This window comes from Scyliorhinus torazame, chromosome 17, assembly GCF_047496885.1.
Source record: "Scyliorhinus torazame isolate Kashiwa2021f chromosome 17, sScyTor2.1, whole genome shotgun sequence".
Classification (NCBI taxonomy): domain Eukaryota; kingdom Metazoa; phylum Chordata; class Chondrichthyes; order Carcharhiniformes; family Scyliorhinidae; genus Scyliorhinus; species Scyliorhinus torazame.
The window spans coordinates 8,383,208-8,401,021 of NC_092723.1; the positions used below are offsets into that span (position 1 = coordinate 8,383,208).

General features: G+C 44.5%; 1 long non-coding RNA gene across 1 annotated transcript; it reads right to left on the reverse strand.

Annotated features, from left to right (window-relative positions):
• Positions 1 to 2,125: 2,125 nt before the first annotated feature.
• LOC140393682 (uncharacterized) lies at positions 2,126 to 7,772 on the reverse strand. The gene is made up of 2 exons (XR_011935714.1): positions 7,614 to 7,772; positions 2,126 to 3,225 (listed from the first exon to the last, which is right to left on the reverse strand). It is a non-coding gene; the product is annotated as an uncharacterized lncRNA (long non-coding RNA).
• Between the last annotated feature and the right edge of the window lie 10,042 nt (positions 7,773 to 17,814).

Below are 17,814 nucleotides of genomic sequence, written 5' to 3' on the forward strand. Positions count from 1 at the left end.
TGTCACCTATACTTAGAGAAGAAATGTATTTTTTGTTCATTGTTAAATGCATTAGGTGTGTCACGTATACCACATCTTCACCGTGCTCTTCACTGCTAATCTTCGCAATAGATTTGTTCAAACAACTCTGGTATGTTAATGAAAAAGAAAAATAACATTGCTAATTGACTTATGAGGCCTGTTGCTAGGCTGGTGTTACAGCGCCCAATTCAATAATATCAGTAACCCTTTTTTTAAATGGTTCGACTGTTTGCCTGCATCACAGGTAAGGAATGTTGAGCCATCTGTTTCGCAAATCTTTCTATCTTCTAGTTTTGTTGCTATTATGGACACACATGTAAATTGTGTGCAGGTATGTATTTATACACACGTGCGCACTTAATGTGAAATCCTTGCTAAAAATAGGACTTAGCTAAGCTTTTCTACTTAACTAAATAAGCCTTGAAACTACGGAGTGATTTTACCAGAGTGCTTAATGCACTGATGAAATGAATCTCCATTATTTTAAATGAAGATATTAAATTTTTATTTTAAGTGGGCTTAACATGTTAATTTTAATTACATTCTACTGTCACCAAAAGTAATGGGCATATTTTGAAAGGCTTCAGTTTATTGAGCTTTCAAAAACATTAATAAACCTGAAGCGTTCACCAAAGCTCGAGCGAAATACCCTAAGAGTTGAATATGTGGTGACATTCCTAGGCAGCTACATGATTCCACTGTTCCATTGTACAAATCTTGTTAGATATTGGCAGAGGCAATCACTGAACAATAAATGCAGTTTTTTCCCAAACTAAATGTATTGGTATCATGTTTCTTTTTTTAGGTAGTCAGTGGACTCTTTAGAAATTGACTGATCTGATGTGTCGCTTTTGTACTTCACACCTCTTCAGACACGGGTTTCATTGATGGGGTCTCTTTGCTGCCTACGCTTCCCGCACATCTTTGGATACATATATCTGTAGTACGTCAGGCTCAGCGTGAATTACACTAAGGGACTTGTGCCTATTCTTCAGCAATGTGGCTTAAGATAAACTGCAGTAAGGTTCCAATGAATAACACGCCTACCAGAAAGAAAAAATTGAAGGCATCAATTGTTTCAACACAAAATACCAAAATAAGGTTTGCTCTGCATTTCCTGGTGTCTTAGTTTTACATATTCCTTTTCACCATATATATTGAACAAAGAAAAGGAAGCATCACTAAAACTCGGGAAGACAGTGAATTCGAAGCAAACAGCTTAGAGTGAGAAAGTAAACCTTGAGGGAGGAGACCCATGCTATGGGTTTTGAAGGGGACCAATAGTGAAGAATGTTGCAGAATTAGTTTTCTTTAGATATAATGAAAGTTTTTCTTCTAGCGTGCAAAAGCCCTATGAAAAACATTGTATGCTGCACTGAAAATAGTACCATATATGCAGTGTTATATTCTTCACAGAATTGTTATGGCGCATTTGGGAAACACAGTCCTTAATTCTTTATCAACTCTCCCGATCACTGATCTTACATTATATTGAAAAACACTACCTTCATCAAGCTTACAGCAACAAATAATGGTAACAGATGATCATGCCTTATAGTGGTTTAGCCTGAAAAGAGGAGCTGGAGGACGGCATGCAATTGAGAGTCAAAGACCTTTCAGTTTTTCTGATAGCCTTCAATATGTTGCACCGGCACTATCTGCAGCTTTGAGAGCAAGCTGGAAAACTGATTCCAGGTCACAACAGTGCTGCTCTTCAACTACCTGCTGGAACACATGCCAACTTCCCAACCTTCCTCTGAGTGGGGGAGGTTGCCTCTCTATGGGGCAGGAACAGAGATCTGTAACTTGAAGGGTATTCCTTTCTAAGCTGGGCGCTTCATTGATGCCCAAATCTATTCACCACCATACAACCTATTCCACAAAAATGGGCTGCTTCTTAAGCCCACCCTCTGCATTGGAGGATGGTTGTATGTTACTTGGAATGGTTTGTCCTTTTAGTATTTCCCATAAAGTAATAGCGTTTCGGCTAGAACTAATTTTGTCATTCAGGAATTTCAACAGACCTCTTAAATACCAATATGAGACAGCAGCATTGCATTTATCTTCAAAACATTTAAATTTTACAAAGGAGCTATAACCATAATTAAACCAACTAAAACTTTATTGATTTGATGCTCCAAGACCTAGCTGAAGAGATCGCTCCTACACAAAAAGCTTAGCAGCCAAGGACCACTGTGCGGTCATCATTTGCCAGAAAGTAAGAGTGAAGGAACCTGTGGAACACGGGTAGCAGGGTGAAACACAGGTTCCAATGCTTGGACAAATCAAGGGTGCCTTACACGATACAATTTGCATTGTACATTTTATAGGGCTTCTACCGGAGAAAATCATCTCGATGTGCTTCACACAAGCATAAACATACAAAGCTGGATACTGAGTCAAAGGAGAGATGAGGTTGAAGGAATTGATGACTATGCTCTGGCTTTTCAGCTATCTCATTCTCTGCCATTAGAGATGAGCACTTAGGACAAAATGGAAATGAAGTGCATTTATTTCACTTCAGTTCAAAAACTTTGTACCAGTTTATAACCTATGTGCCTCCCTCTCGTACGATCAATATCTTTCCAGGGTTGTAGCTTCTCGGGGGCACAAGTAGGTATAGTGCATATTGGTTGGTTTTCTGCAGCTGTCTCCACCTCTTCTACAGTTTCAAGATATGTCCATTTGACTTGTGGAACACACAATACTGCAATGTCTTATCAGCCACCTTGCACTGGTTTTGTCAATTGAGGTTACTTCCCCATGAGGCAGCCACCTAATCTGTTCCGATACCTATCATGACCCAGCTAATGGGCACATTCTCAGTATGTCCAAGGATCTGTATAGGAACAGACACTTGCCACAAGTGAGTGCGTGAAGCACCCGCCAAGCTTCTCTCAATCCAATCCTCCCCATATATTAGATCTGGCTATGGAAGGCTCAAGCACACTGAAGCTCAAGTTCTCCATAGCCCAGTAAGAACATTAGGAGAGAAACTGCAACTGGCTGTAAGTCTTCCGGTACAAGAGTTCAATGGAGATGGCCACGAAGTTGCGATGTCAGAGCATAAGAAATAGATGCAGAAGGAGGCCATTTGGCCCTTCCGTGGAATCCCACGGTCCATGTGGTGCCTGAAGCAGATGAAGTGAGCCAGGTGGTGCTGTCTTCACATTGTTAGGAACTTTGTGCTCATCTTGGGAGACCCTATAAAATTAGAGAAATAAGGTTGAGAAGTTAGATGTTACTATATTATGTGACATGATGATGTCGTGCCTGGCATTAGTAAGGGAGTGAGCATTAAGAGGAAGAAGAAGAATGGTGATTTCCCTCCAGTGCCTTGTCTGAGCCGGACTCGCATCATGCTCTCAGGCAGTGCGTGAAAATATTTTTCCTCATGTTGACTTTGCTTCTTTCGCCAATTACTTGAAATTATGCCCTTTTGTTCTCGATCCTTCCACCAATGGGAATTGTTTCCCCGAAATTCCTTGTCCTAATCCCATGTGATGTTGAATACCTCCATCCAATCTGCTCTCACCTTCTCTTCAAGCAGTCCCATCTTCTCCAATCTATCAATGTAACTAATGTTCATCACCCTGGGACTATTCTCATCAATCTTTTCTATACTCTAATGCCTTTTATCTTTCTTAAATTGTGACACCCAGAACTATACACACTGCCCCAATTGATGCCAAACCAGAATTGGTCCTGTGTACCGTAAAATGGAACTCCAGTTCAGACAAGTACCAGTCATTTCCATGTTTTACCGGTTTTTTTTGCTATACATCCTTTTATAATCTATGTCCCTATTAACAAAGCCTAGTGTACTATAGAACATAGAATATTACAGCGCAGTACAGGCTCTTCGGCCCTCAATGTTGCGCCGACCTGTGAAACCACTCTAAAGCCCACCTACACTATTCCCTTATCATCCATATGTCTATCCAATGACCATTTGAATGCCCTTAGTGTTGGCGAGTCCACTACTGTTGCAGTCAGGGCATTTCACGCCCTTACTACTCTCTGAGTAAAGAACCTACCTCTGACATCTGTGTTATATCTATCTCCCCTCAATTTAAAGCTATGTCCCCTCGTGCTAGACATCACCATCCGAGGAAAAAGGCTCTCACTGTCCACCCTATCCAATCCCCTTGTATGCCTCAATTAAGTCACCTCTTAATCTTCTCTCTAATGAGAACAGCCGCAAGTCCCTCAGCCTTTCCTCATAAGATCTTCCCTCCATACCAGGCAACATTCTGGTAAATCTCCTCTGCACCCTTTCCAATGCTTCCACATCCTTCCTATAATGCGGCGACCAGAATTGCACGCAATACTCCAAATGCGGCCGCACCAGAGTTTTGTACAGCAGCAACATGACCTCATGGCTCCGAAACTCAATCCCTCTACACCGTACGCCTTCTTAACAACCCTCCCAACCTGGGTGGCAACTTTCAGGGATCTATGTACATGGACACCGAGATCTCTCTGCTCATCCACACTGCCAAGAAGCTTACCATTAGCCCAGTGCTCTGTCTTCCTGTTATTCCTTCCAAAATGAATCACCTCACACTTTTCTGCATTAAACTCCATTTGCCACCTCTCAGCCCAGTGCTGCAGCTTATCTATGTCCCTCTGTAACTTGCAGAGGCAGCACGGTAGCACAAGTGATTAGCACTGTGGCTTCACAGCGCCAGGGTCCCAGGTTCGATTCCCCGCTGGGTCACTGTCTGTGCGGAGTTTGCACGTTCTCCCCGTGCCCGTGTCCGCGTGGGTTTCCTCCGGGTGCTCCGGTTTCCTCCCACAGTCCAAAGACGTGCAGGTTAGGTGGATTGGCCATGCTAAATTACCCGTAGTGTCCATAAGGGTTGGGAGGGGTTATTGGGTGGAAGTGAGGGATTAATGTGGGTCGGTGCAGACTCGATGGGCCGAATGGCCTCCTTCTGCACTGTATGTTCTATCTATGTAACATCCTTCCGCACTGTCCACAACTCCACCGACTTTAGTGTCATCTGCAAATTTACTCACCCATCCTCCTACGCCCTCCTCCAGGTCATTTATAAAAATAACAAACAGCAGTGGCCCCAAAACAGATCCTTGTGGTACACCACTAGTAACGACTCCAGTTTGAACATTTCCCATCAACGACCACCCTTTGTCTTCTTCCAGCTAGCCAATTTCTGATCCAAACTGCTAAATCACCCTGAATCCCATGCCTCCATATTTTCTGCAGTAGTCATTAGTATCTCTCAACCTGTCCTACCACCATCAATATTGTGTAAATTATCCCTCTGCTCCTGTTCCCAATTTAGAATTAAATATTTTATTTTATATCATCTCTCTGTCGCATTTTTCCTACCAAAATAGATCAATTCAATTTTGGTGTTATTCTGTTGCTCGTCTACTTATTGTGTTTCCTGTAACTTCAAATAATCAGATTACTTGTCCAGTTACTGTTTCAAATGTTTTCACTGGAAAACATCAATTAGTTTTGTTGAGAATATATTCCATGTATTTAAAAACAAATATTGCCTTTCTCAATTCATGCTGAAGTCCTCTTCTCCTTCAAACATGTTTACAATTTTTTAAATGCTATATAAATCCAAGATAAATAAGCATTCTAAACTTGTTACATCCTCTCTTGATCACCTTTTCTGGTATGAAAAAGGAAGTCAGCTGTTCCTCGAACACCATCAGGATTTCATATGTAACCCAGAATTGTTATTTAACAATAAGTCTATTCCTGATAAGTTGAAGTTGCATTGAAAAATGTAATTATTGAGCCAGTTAATTAACCTTTTACAGTGACCTTTGGGTTGATATTTTCAGGCCAATTAGGGACTTGAGTAGATAACCCAGACCAGTGTTTCAATGCAGCAGTCAGGAAGTGGTGTATTGTTGGAGGTGCCATTTTTCAGACGACAACATTAAGCTGGGGCACTATCTACAACTCTGATTGATGTTACGAGATTCCATTTATAAACTGATATTGATAGACCTTTGGCTACAAAGGGAGACAATGCAGGAAGGTGAAGCTGGGGTAAAGGTCTGCAATGATTTTGTTGCATGGTGGAGTAAGCTTGAGGAGTCGAAATAGCCGACTTGAGCTCCTCTTACGCACGCCTTGACCTGGATAAAGTCAGTGAAATTTTTGACTTCATTCTGCACCTGTTTTTTAATTCATTCATGGGATGTGAATAGCACTGGCAAGCCCATCATTTCTCGCCCATCCTTAATTTCAAGAGGTGATGGTAAGCCACCTTCTTGAATCACTGTCGGTACAGGAGGAAACTGCAGGATTTTCCCCCAGTGACGACTGTGTGGGAACTGTGATATACTTAAACATCCAGCTGGTACGTAACTTAGAGGGGAACTTAATAATCTTTATTGTCACAAGTAGGCTTACATTAACACTGCAAGTCCCTAGTCGCCACGTTCTGCTGCCTGTTCGGATACACCGAGAGAGAATTCAGAATGTCCAAATTACCTAACCGCATGTCTTTCAGGACTGGTGGGAGGAAACCGGAGCACCCGGAGGAAACCCGCGCAGACATGGGGAGAACATGCAGACTCCGCACAGTGACCCAAACCAGGAATCGGGCCCTTGGCACTGTGACACAACAGTGCTGACCACTGTGCTACCATGCCACCCACTGCTGACGTTCCCACACATCTGCTGCCCTTGCTCTTCCGGGTGGCAGCTGCAGATTCTGAAGTAGCTGTCGATGGAGCGCTGCTGGAGTGCATGATACACACTGCTGCCACTGTGCACTGTTGGGAGTGGAGGGGAGGGACTGAATGCTCCAGGTGCGAGGAATCAAATGCCCCAATTGTTCCTGGATGAACCTGTTGGTATAGCTACGGCAGACTTTTTTTTAAATTTAGAGAACCCAATTATTTTTTTTCCAAATAAGCATCAATTTATCATAGTCAGTCCACCTACTCTGCATGCCACGGCAGACTTTTAAATGGTCCCTTTATTGCCCCTCCCTTCCCTTGGCACCCCAGCCAGCGGCTGATGCCAATCCCACCCCAGCGGCTGACAGCCAGGCCGCCTGCTCCGCATGTGGCAAATTGCAACAAGGGGAGCGCGACCGCGCCTGCGCTGGTTGGCGCCCCGCCCCCGCCTCCATATATGGTGAGGCGCCGGGCACTGGAGCCAGTGAGGTCGCCTCAGGACACAAATCTGCCCGGCAACAGCTGGGCGGCAGCAGCCTGGTGACGCGGCGGGGGGCGGTCCCAGTGCGCTCGCGTCATGCACAGTGTAGCAAAGCGCAAATGTAGCAAAGTTGCCCGAGTTGTTGCACAATTGAGAATGTCCTGAATTCACTCCACTATACACAACACTCAGCAACTAACATCAAACAACACACTTTATTTACTGTTTAAGGCTATAATTAATGAAAAAACAGGACGTTACTTTTCAGGATTTTATGTTATTTTGAAATTTCTCTATTATTTAAGGTTCTATCTAATGAAAACCCGGGTTTTACGTTTTGATTTAACGTCTCTACTGTTTAAGATTACATTTGGCGGAAACTCCGTTTTTTAAAATAATTTATCTACATTTTATGCACTGAAAAACTAAAGTCACTCACAGCTGAATAATGTCGGTTTTAATGTGGACGAGATGTTACGTAGAAGAAATCGAGTCCGACTCTTTTTAACCCCTTGTTATCTTGCAGCCAGTCTTCTCAGGAGGCTAGTTGCTGAAATTGTGAAATTTCAGTCATCTGCAAATGATTAGTTCAGAACTGTGAAATGAGGTATGATACACAATGAAGTGTTTGCATTAAAACGTTATTTAGTACATTTTTAAACGTTTATTTCCACCTCCTCCTCCCCCTTGCGGCCCCTCATTCCCAGTTTCTAACATATTAAATAAAGTCGATTTTGTTGCCGGGGGCAGAGGCTCTGTTAGGCAGAGAAACGGTGACATCTACTGGCACGTTTTAGATCCAGCGAAAGCAACAGGAACGTGGCATTACCATACTTCAGCGGTCAATAGACATACAATCTCATAACACTTGCGAAGTAGAGGTCCAAACATTTGGACGAACTTCCAAACGTTAATTTATCACCTCCTATCAGGATCATTGTCTCTACAGTGAGTGGAGGTTTTTATTTACTATCCGGAGACTATTACTATGAAAATGTTCAGCAATATCTAAATATTCTTGACCAAATCAATATTTTCCTTAGTCTTCAAGTTTGTTATGTTATTGAAAGGTGCTGTATTTGTCTTAGAAATATTGATTATTACATTGGACCAAATTTAAATATAGACCAGATAGCTTTTATCTGTTCCAAAATTAAATTGCAGTCCATTTTTTAGCTTTCATGATTTTCTCAAACAGGCAAAATAACAGATGTGATAGCTCCACGTTCTGAATAGTTGCCTGTTGAACCCTAATGAAGAATACGTACATTCACAACTAAAGCATCGATTGCATCCAGTTCTGGTTCTCTTTCAGCTACCATAGCCTAAGAGCGCATTGGTGACCATGGCCATGTTCTTCCATGATTATGTTTGGCAAAGTACTGCCCCTTGCCTTCTGTATACCTCTTGGTTATAACTCTCTATAATGAAAATATTGAAATGTTTGTAGTGCTCTCATTACAGTATTGAAGCATCTCAGAGTGTATCAGAATATCATTGTACTTTCCTGTTATGACAATTTGAAATGTTTTATAATGTTTCTTTCAGATATTTTTTTAATAAAGCATAATTTTGCAAAAAAAGGAGCTTTTGGCTATGATCTGTTCTTGTCAGTTTCGATTGAGTGGGGACCGTAATTGGATTCAGTTTGAATTGTTTTTTGGAGCAAGCAAGGAGATGGATTAAGGGCTTGCCCTGTCCACTCTGTACATTGGCTTTAATAATAATAATCTTTATTCTTTATTAGTGTCACAAGTAGGCTTACATTAACACTGCAATGAAGTTACTGTGAAACTCCCCTAGTCGCCACATTCTGGCGCCTGTTCGGGTACACTGAGGGAGAATTCAGAATGTCCAATTCACCTAACAAGCTCGTCTTTTGGGACTTGTGGGAGGAAACCGGAGCACCCGGAGGAAACCCACGCTGACACGAGGAGAACAAGCAGGCTCAGCACACACAGTGACCCAAGCCGGGAATCGAACCCAGGTCCCAGGCAGTGCTAACCGCTGTGCTACCATTGTTAACACTGATATTTTATGAATAAAGTACATTTTTGAAAATGGTTGACCAGGCCTTAATACACTGAGGGGCTGGTAACTGTGTAGAACCCATCAGACTGTAAGCTTGTTCTAGACTATATGTAGTAAATGCAACTGTGTTGAAGCACCTCAGATTGCAACATGATCCATGTAGGTGATTTGATCATCATTGCATTTTCCATAATGACTATTTTTGAAATGTTTGTAATGCTCTCATGATTGTATTGAAGCACCTCAAGAGTGCAAAATGATCTATGTAGAAACATGAATCCCATTGCACTCTCCATTTATGACAATTTGAAAACTTTTGTAAAGTTTATTTTAGATATTTTATGAATAACGTATATTTTTGCAAAAAATAATGGCTGATCAGGAAATTCTCCCACCCTTACTGCCTGCGATCAGGTGTATTGGAAAGATTTGCAGGCCAATAATCAACCTGTTTCATTATTGATTTACCTTCGATGACCCCCAAGTTCAGAAGTGGAACTTTAACTCCAAGCTTCAGGCCCAGAGTAGGGATGATACAACTGCACCACAAGACCGCCCCAGTTCTGGTCACCACACTTCAAGAAGGATGAGAGGGCGCAGAGAAAATAAACCAGGATGAGGGATTTTAGCTTTTTTGGAGAAGCTGGGGTTCTCTCTGGAGCAGAGAAGATTGAGAGGAGATTTGAAAGAAGTGTACAAGATTATCACACAATAAATCGGAATAAGAGTAGACCATATTACCCAACTAGCTTGCCCTGTCACTCAATACAAACATGATTGCCCTTTGGCATTCATTCTCCCCGTGGTTGCGTGGGTCTCACCCCCACAACCCAAAGATGTGCAGGCTAGGTGGACTGGCCTCGCTAAATTGCCCCTTAATAGAAAAAAAAGAATTGGGTAGTCTAAATTTATATTATTTTAAAAGAAACAACAAAAAATCTTTGGCTCCTACTCCATTTCCCATAGGCTCCACATATTGATTCCCTGAGAGACAAAAAATATATCTGTCCCAGCATCAGATATATTCAACGATCGAGCATCCATGACCCTGTGGGCTGGAGAATTCTGAAGATTCACAACCCTTCCAGTGAAGAAATGTCTCCTCATCTCAATCCTAAATGATTGCTCTCATATCATGAGATTATGCTCCCACGTACTAGGTTCCCTGCCCTGGGGACTCAATCTCTCAGTGTCTATCCCGCCAAGCACCTTCAGAATTTTGTATGTTTCAATGAGATCACCTCTCATTCTTCTCATTTACTCAGCCTTGTATATCGCAGGACAAATTCTCATCTAAGGGACCAACCTAGTGTACTGCGTCCACTGCAAGAGTTTCCTTCCTTAAATACGGAGACCAAAACTGCACAGTACTCCAGGTGTGGCTGCATCAAAGCCCTGTCCACTTGAAGCAAGGTCTCCACTCCAATCCCCTTTACAATAAACACCAACATTTCACTTTCCTTCCAAATTGCTTGCTCTATCTGCATGCTAAGGTTCCCGTACCAGCCTCCCTGAACAGGCGCCGGAATGTGGCGACTAGGGGCTTTTCACAGTAACTTCATTTGAAGCCTACTTGTGACAATAAGCGATTTTAATTTAATTTCATTTCAAGGTTGTGTATCTTGTACAAGTACACCCAAATCCCTCTGAACACCATTATTTATGACTTCCACGACCGTTAACAAAATATCTTGCTTTTCTATTCTGTTAGAACACCAGAGTGGAGTCGCAAGCAGAAGACATGGATAAAAGACGGGAAGAATTCCCAGGATGGGAATGCAGGAAGAGAGGAAAGGGAGGACCAATGGAGTTAGAGGGAACCGGGGAAGGGGCCATCTGGAGGAGTAGACCACTGGTATGAACCACCAGGGAGAGGAGCAAAGAGGTTCCAGTTGTAAAATTTCTGCAGTTGGCAGGTTTTAACAAGGGCTCAGGAGAAGCCCTGTTGAGTGAAAACACAGCAGAAAGTTGGTGATTCGTACCATTCGCTGTTGGAGCAGCGTTAACCCTTTGGAACAGTAGTGTTTTGTTAAGAGCTGAGGTTGTGCTTGTGAGTTGGTGCTGGAGTGCAGATTTGTGAATCCAGGGGAAAGGAGTCTCAATGGTGGGCCATCGTTGAGGAAGTGTGAGTCGGGTGACGTTTGGAGAGAATTCCCAGGCTAGATCTTCAAAGATGAAGACTGGAATCCCTCATGCGAGGGACAGAGTTTCCACCAGATTGGCTGGCTCATGGTGTTTACTGGGTGGGTTCTGAGAAATCTGTGGGACCTGTCTTGGCCATATTTGCCATTTATTGTGCAGCATAGTGTCTTTGTTTACAGTTTGCCTGTTAATTCACATGTAGCTCACATTAAGAGTATAAGATAGATATTGTACATTATTTTATTTTTCTGAACTTGTAAAATAAAGTTTATTTTGTTTGTTCAAAAACCTTGAGCGGGATTCTCCATTCCCCGACACCTCCAAAACGGCATCATCGAGGAACGCGCCACGCGCCGTTGGGACGGCCTCAGGACGTCACCTGAAGGCCCTCCCCTGATGGGCCGAGTTCCCGACCACGCGGTTGAATGGGGAATCCATGGTCTCAGCAGTCGGGAACCTGGCGTGGCGACTTCGGACTGTGTCCACCACCTCCACAGTCGGGTGGGAGCCGTGCTGCTGGCTGGGAGGGGGACTTCAACGAGGGCTGGGGGGACTGGTAGGGGGGTGGCGAGTGGGTGGCCAGGGGGGAACTATCTGGCAGGTCGCGTCCACCCATGGCCAACCCATGTTGTACGGCGCGAAGGCTGCAGGTCGTCGCCATGTGCATGCGCGGCCACGGGCCCAGCAATTCTCCGGCCGTTTTTGTCGTGGACGCCAGGCGTTTACGTGGCACGACTGCTAGCCCCGCACCGGTCAGAGGATCGGTGCTGAGGCGCAGCCAATTTTTTTGACTTAAAAGGTCATGGATCTTCTGGGAATAGCCTGAAAATTGGAGAATCCAGCCTTTTGTGTCTCGATTTAAATTGTGTCGACTTTAAGCAAAACGTTACTGGTTCCTAACCCAATCGTACCAAAACCTTGGGGTTTGGTGTATCATCATAACAATTCTTACTACCAAACTGAATACCTTATGCTTCCCCACATTATAGTCCATCTGCCATCTTGTTGCCCATTCAGCGAACCTGCCTATATTTCTTTGCACCCTCTGTCTCCGCTTCACAGATTGCATTCCTACCCACCTTTTATCATCAGCAAACGTAGACACATTATTCGGTGTCTCTTCTTCTAATGTAGATTCTTGATGGCTGAGGCCTGAGTACTGATCCTTGCAGCACTCCATTAGTTACAGCCTGCCAACTTGAAAAATGTCCTGTTTATCCTTACTGTTTGCTTCCCATCTGTTAATCAATCCTCTATCCACATTAGGGTATTTCCCCCAAATCCATGAGCCTTTATCTTGTGTTTGAACCTTTTGTGTGGACCTTACTAAAAATCCAAGTATACTACATCTACTGGTTCTCCTCATTACATCCTCAAAAAACTGGTTGAGATAGGCTAGACAAAGAAAAGTTATCATTAGCTGCTGGTACAAGGGTGAGGTGACACAGATTTAAGGATTTGGGCAAGAGATGCAAGGAGGAATAATTTATTTTATGCAGTGAGTGGTAATGACCTGGAATTGACTGCGTACAAGATTGGTAGGGGCTTAGGTGATGAATCATTTCAAAAGGGAATTGAGTTGGCACTTGATTAACAGAACTATGTGGACAGAACAAGGGAATGGGACTGATTGGTTTACTCTACAGAGAGCTGGCATGAATTTAATGGGCTGAATGCTCTCCTTACATGCCATAATGTCTCTAACTATGTGTAGTTTCCAAGTTAGTCTCTCCTATTTCCATAGAAGCAAAGGGCAAGCAACAATTATTAGCTGTATCTGAACAGCAATAATACTGTTCTTAACTCGTACTAAATATTCATTCCAAGCCGCATTGCCCACTGAACCAGTAGGTAGACGGACTTGATCATTGCCGTTCCACAGCCTGCCATCCCAAACTCTGCTCTTTCTTTCCTTCCTACTCTGAATATTCTTAGCTACTGCGCCACGTTGACATCTGACGAATTAAGTCATTTGAAATAGAGAATTTGCAATGGGGAACTCGAAACATAAATCATATCCCAATGTTTATAGAATAGCATGTACACAAATCTAATGTCACTGATGTGTTGAAATGATGCAGGAAGTTGCTCTCTCTATAGTAAACGACTTAACAAACTTGCTCCAGTGAAAGTGCCAGTGATATATAAAATTTATGCTGGAATTTTCCAAGTTCTACATTGTATTAAACAACTGTACATATTTTTAAAGTATGCAATTCTCAGGTAGAAAAACTTACTTAAATTGGTAACATAAGGCTATCGAAGTGATTATTTGCATTTTATGTAAGTTTGCCTTGGAATCATTATAAAATCTCAATTAATTCACAGAATCATACAGCACAAGGCCTTTGGCCCATCCTACTAGCTCCAGCTCTCTGAAAGAGTTATACCAAGGGCCCACATTGGCCCATTAAGTGTTCATGTGGAGCTACCGACCTTGATAAATTGAATCCATTTGTTTTTCTCATTATCATTTTTTTTAAGGAAATAATTATCTAAATCTGTTTCTGGTTTAACAAAATAACATCAGATATCTAAAAATCTCCTTGGCACTGGATATTTTAAAAGATAACAGCCAGAACCTGTGAAATCATAAAAATATGAAATTATATCGAAAGCTTGCTTGGCTCAACAGTCATACCAAGTTAACAGTTACACTATTTTGCCAAGCAAAATGACATCATGTGCCATGGGGCTAATGGCTTATGTATCGCCCGCTAACCAATCACACAAGTGGCTCGCAGATGTGCATCAATGAAGGAACTAACCATGTCCTGTTTTTTAAGGCCATTTCGCTCAAAGAGAATTTTAATTTATTACAGGAAACAAATGTTTGCAACATTCATTGGTATTGTGCAGAATATTTGAGACAGGCTTCCAGTTTTTTGAAAAGAAATTTAGAGTACCCAATTAAGGGGTAATTTAGCGCGGCCAATCTACCTAACCTGCACATCTTTTTGGTTTGTGGGGGTGAGACCCACGCAGACACGGGGAGAATATGTAAACTCCACACGGGCAGTGAACCGTGGCCGGGATCGAACCCGGGTCCTCAGCGGCCTTGGCAGCAGTGCTAACCACTGCGCCACCGTGCTGTCCAAGAGATTGGCTTCTAGTAACGTTTGAATTGCTACAAGTAAATTTCTGTACCTGTTGTAATTTACATTCATTAAAAAAAGGAGTTGCATAGAAATCCATAAATGTGCCTCAGTCTTGCATTTCCTTATTATTGACATTTTAAGTAACAGCATTGCAGCTCTTAACATGTTGGGTTTTTGACTGCATTTTAATACATCCTCTTGTTATTAAGGTCGCCAATCCCTGACCTATTCAATTAGTCCACTCTTATGCCACACCCCTGCAAAAGCCACCTTTCCAAGCTTGTATCCAATTCCCCCTTTGAACGTTATTGAATCTGTTGGCACCACCTTTTTAAGTAGTGCATTTCAGAACATAACGCAGTGTAAAAATATTTCCCCTCTCCCATCTGTTTTTTTTTGCTAATTACCTTAATGGGTCCTGGGATCTGTTTGCTGTTTATGCTGGTAATTGGTGCTGGATTTAGTATTGTTATGACTCTCCAAAGTGGCCTTTCAAAGGTCACTCACACCCACCACCCAAGTATTTGCTCCCAGCTGGACTGAGAGGCTGGGGCCAGGCTAGCCAACTGCACTTTTAACCCCAAGCCGCTTGGAGTTAGGACTGTATGGAATAGTGGGAGATGGATGGGTAGGTTTCAACCACATGCAGTTGGGAATACAGTTGCCTTCTTGAACACATCACAAATATATGTCTATCCATCAATTAATTTTTTTCCATGTGCTTTAATGCTTGCACATTAAGCTCCCTGCCTGCAATGCTCTGGCGAACAGTGTTAAAGTAAGTTAGAAATTTGATCTCGGAGGCCCAGTGATTAGCACTGCTGTCACACGGCGCCACTGTCCCATGTGGAGTTTGCACATTCTCCCCATGTCTGCGTGGGTCTCACCCCCACAACCTACTGATGTGCAGGATAGGTGGATTGGCTATGCTAAATTGAAAAACAAAATTGCGCACTTTAAATTTATAAATTTTTTAAAAAAGAAATTTGATCAACACTGCTAATAGCTTACTGCCCACCCTGGAACACAATTGTTTTGGGTTGCACGATAGCACAGTGGTCAGCATTGTAGCTTCATAGCACCAGGGACATGGGTTCGATTCCCGGCTTGCAACACTGGGCTGGATTCTCCGCAGCCTCGCGCCAAAATCGCGTTCAGCGCGGTGGTAGAGAATCCACTTTCACGCAGAAATCCGGCCCAGCGCCAGTCCGGCGGTTTTGCGGGACCCGAGAATCGGTGTGATCGCGGAGTACACTATGCAGCCGGGGGCCCATTGTGAGGCCAGCCCAGCGATCCTCCGCTCCCGGCGGCGTGGAACTAACCTGGTATTGCCGATCGGGATGCTGGCATCGCAGCTGCGGACTCAGTCCGCCACCACCCTGGTAGGGGGCAGGGGTATCGGACGGGTCGGGGGGGGGGCCTTATGGGTGGCCGGGGGATTAGATCCGCGGTTAGATGCTCGGGCGCGTGGCCGATCAGGGCGGTCTAATTCTTCTGCCTGCCTCAGAGTCCGCCATGGACCTCGGGGCGGCCGCTGAAGACCGCCGCCATGCGCATGTGCGGACTCCGAACCGAAGGTGCGGGGGCCCGTATCCGCAGCTAAAGCTGTGAGATTTACTCCGGGTCCCTGCTAGCTCCCTGCAGGGCACTGAAATAGCTATCTTTTTTCAGGAATCTCTGGAGTAAAGCTCCAGCATTTTTACACCAGTGTGGGGACATAGTCCCATTTTGGGAGAATCCAGCCCACTGTCTGTGCGGAGTCTGCACGTTCTCCCCGTGTCTGCGTGGGTTTCCTCCAGGTTCTCCGGTTTCCTCCCACAAGACCTGAAAGACGTGCTTGTTAGGTGAATTGGGCGTTCTAAATTCTCCCCAGTGTACCCGAACAGGCGCCGATTCGGGCATTTTCACAGTAACTTCATTGCAGTGTTAATGTAAGCCTATTTGTGACACTGATAAAGATTATTATTAAAAATAATTCTCGGCCCTGCCCCCGACAATGTCGGAAGCGACAATTTCCTTGATTCTAAAGCGGGACAAGGACCCACTGCAATGTGGATCGTACAGACCGATTTCGCTCCTCAATGTGGACGCTAAGTTATTGGCAAAAGTGCTGGCCACGAGGATCGAGGACTGTGTCCCGGGGGTGATCCACGAAGACCAGACGGGATTCGTAAAGGGCAGGCAATTAAACACTAATGTGCGGCGGCTCTTAAACGTGATAATGATGCCATCGGAGGAGGGAGAGGCGGAGATAGTGGCAGCTATGGACGCGGAAAAGGCCTTTGACCGAGTAGAGTGGGAGTACCTCTGGGAGGTGCTGCGTAGGTTTGAGTTTGGGGGAGGGTTTATCAGCTGGGTTAAGCTCCTTTACAGAGCCCCGGTGGCGAGTGTAGTGCCGAACCGGCGGAGGTCGGAGTACTTTCGGCTGTACCGAGGAACGAGGCAGGGGTGCCCCCTGCTGTTTGCATTGGCGATCGAACCCTTGGCCATGTCACTGAGGGAGTCTAATAAATGGAGGGGGGTGGTCCAAGGGGGAGAAGAGCATCGGGTGTCGCTATACGCGGATGACCTGTTGCTGTATGTGGTGGACCCAATGGAGGGGATGGTGGAGGTCATGCAGACTCTAAGGGAGTTTGGGGAGTTTTCGGGCTATAAGCTCAATCTAGGGAAGAGGGAGCTCTTTGTATTACAGGCAGGGGACCAAGAAAGAGGGATAGGGGACCTACCGCTGAGGAGGGCGGAGGGGAGTTTTCGGTATCTGGGGATCCAGATAGCCAGGAGTTGGGGGGCCCTACATAAACTGAATCTGACGAGGTTGGTGGACCAAATGGAGGAGGACTTCAAAAGTTGGGACATGTTACCGCTCTCGCTGGCGGGTAGAGTGCAGTCGGTCAAAATGGTGGTCCTTCCGAGGTTTCTGTTTGTGTTTCAGTGCCTTCCCATCGTGATCACCAAGGGCTTTTTTTAAAGAGAGTAGGTAGGAGCATTATGGGGTTTGTGTGGGCGAATAAGACCCCGAGGGTAAGGAGAGGGTTCCTGGAACGCAGTAGGGACCGAGGAGGGTTGGCGCTGCCAAACCTAGGGAGCTACTACTGGGCAGCAAATGTGGCGATGATCCGCAAGTGAGTTATGGAGGGAGAGGGGGCAGCATGGAAGAGGATGGAGATGGCGTCCTGTAAAGGAACGAGCTTGGGGGCGTTGGTGACGGCACCGCTGCTGTTCTCGCGTCAAAGTATACCACGAGCCCGGTGGTAGCGGCAACGTTAAGGATCTGGGGCCAGTGGAGACGGCACAGGGGTGCAGTGGGAGCCTCGGTGTGGTCCCCGATCAGGGGTAACCACCGGTTTGTCCCGGGGAAGATGGACGGGG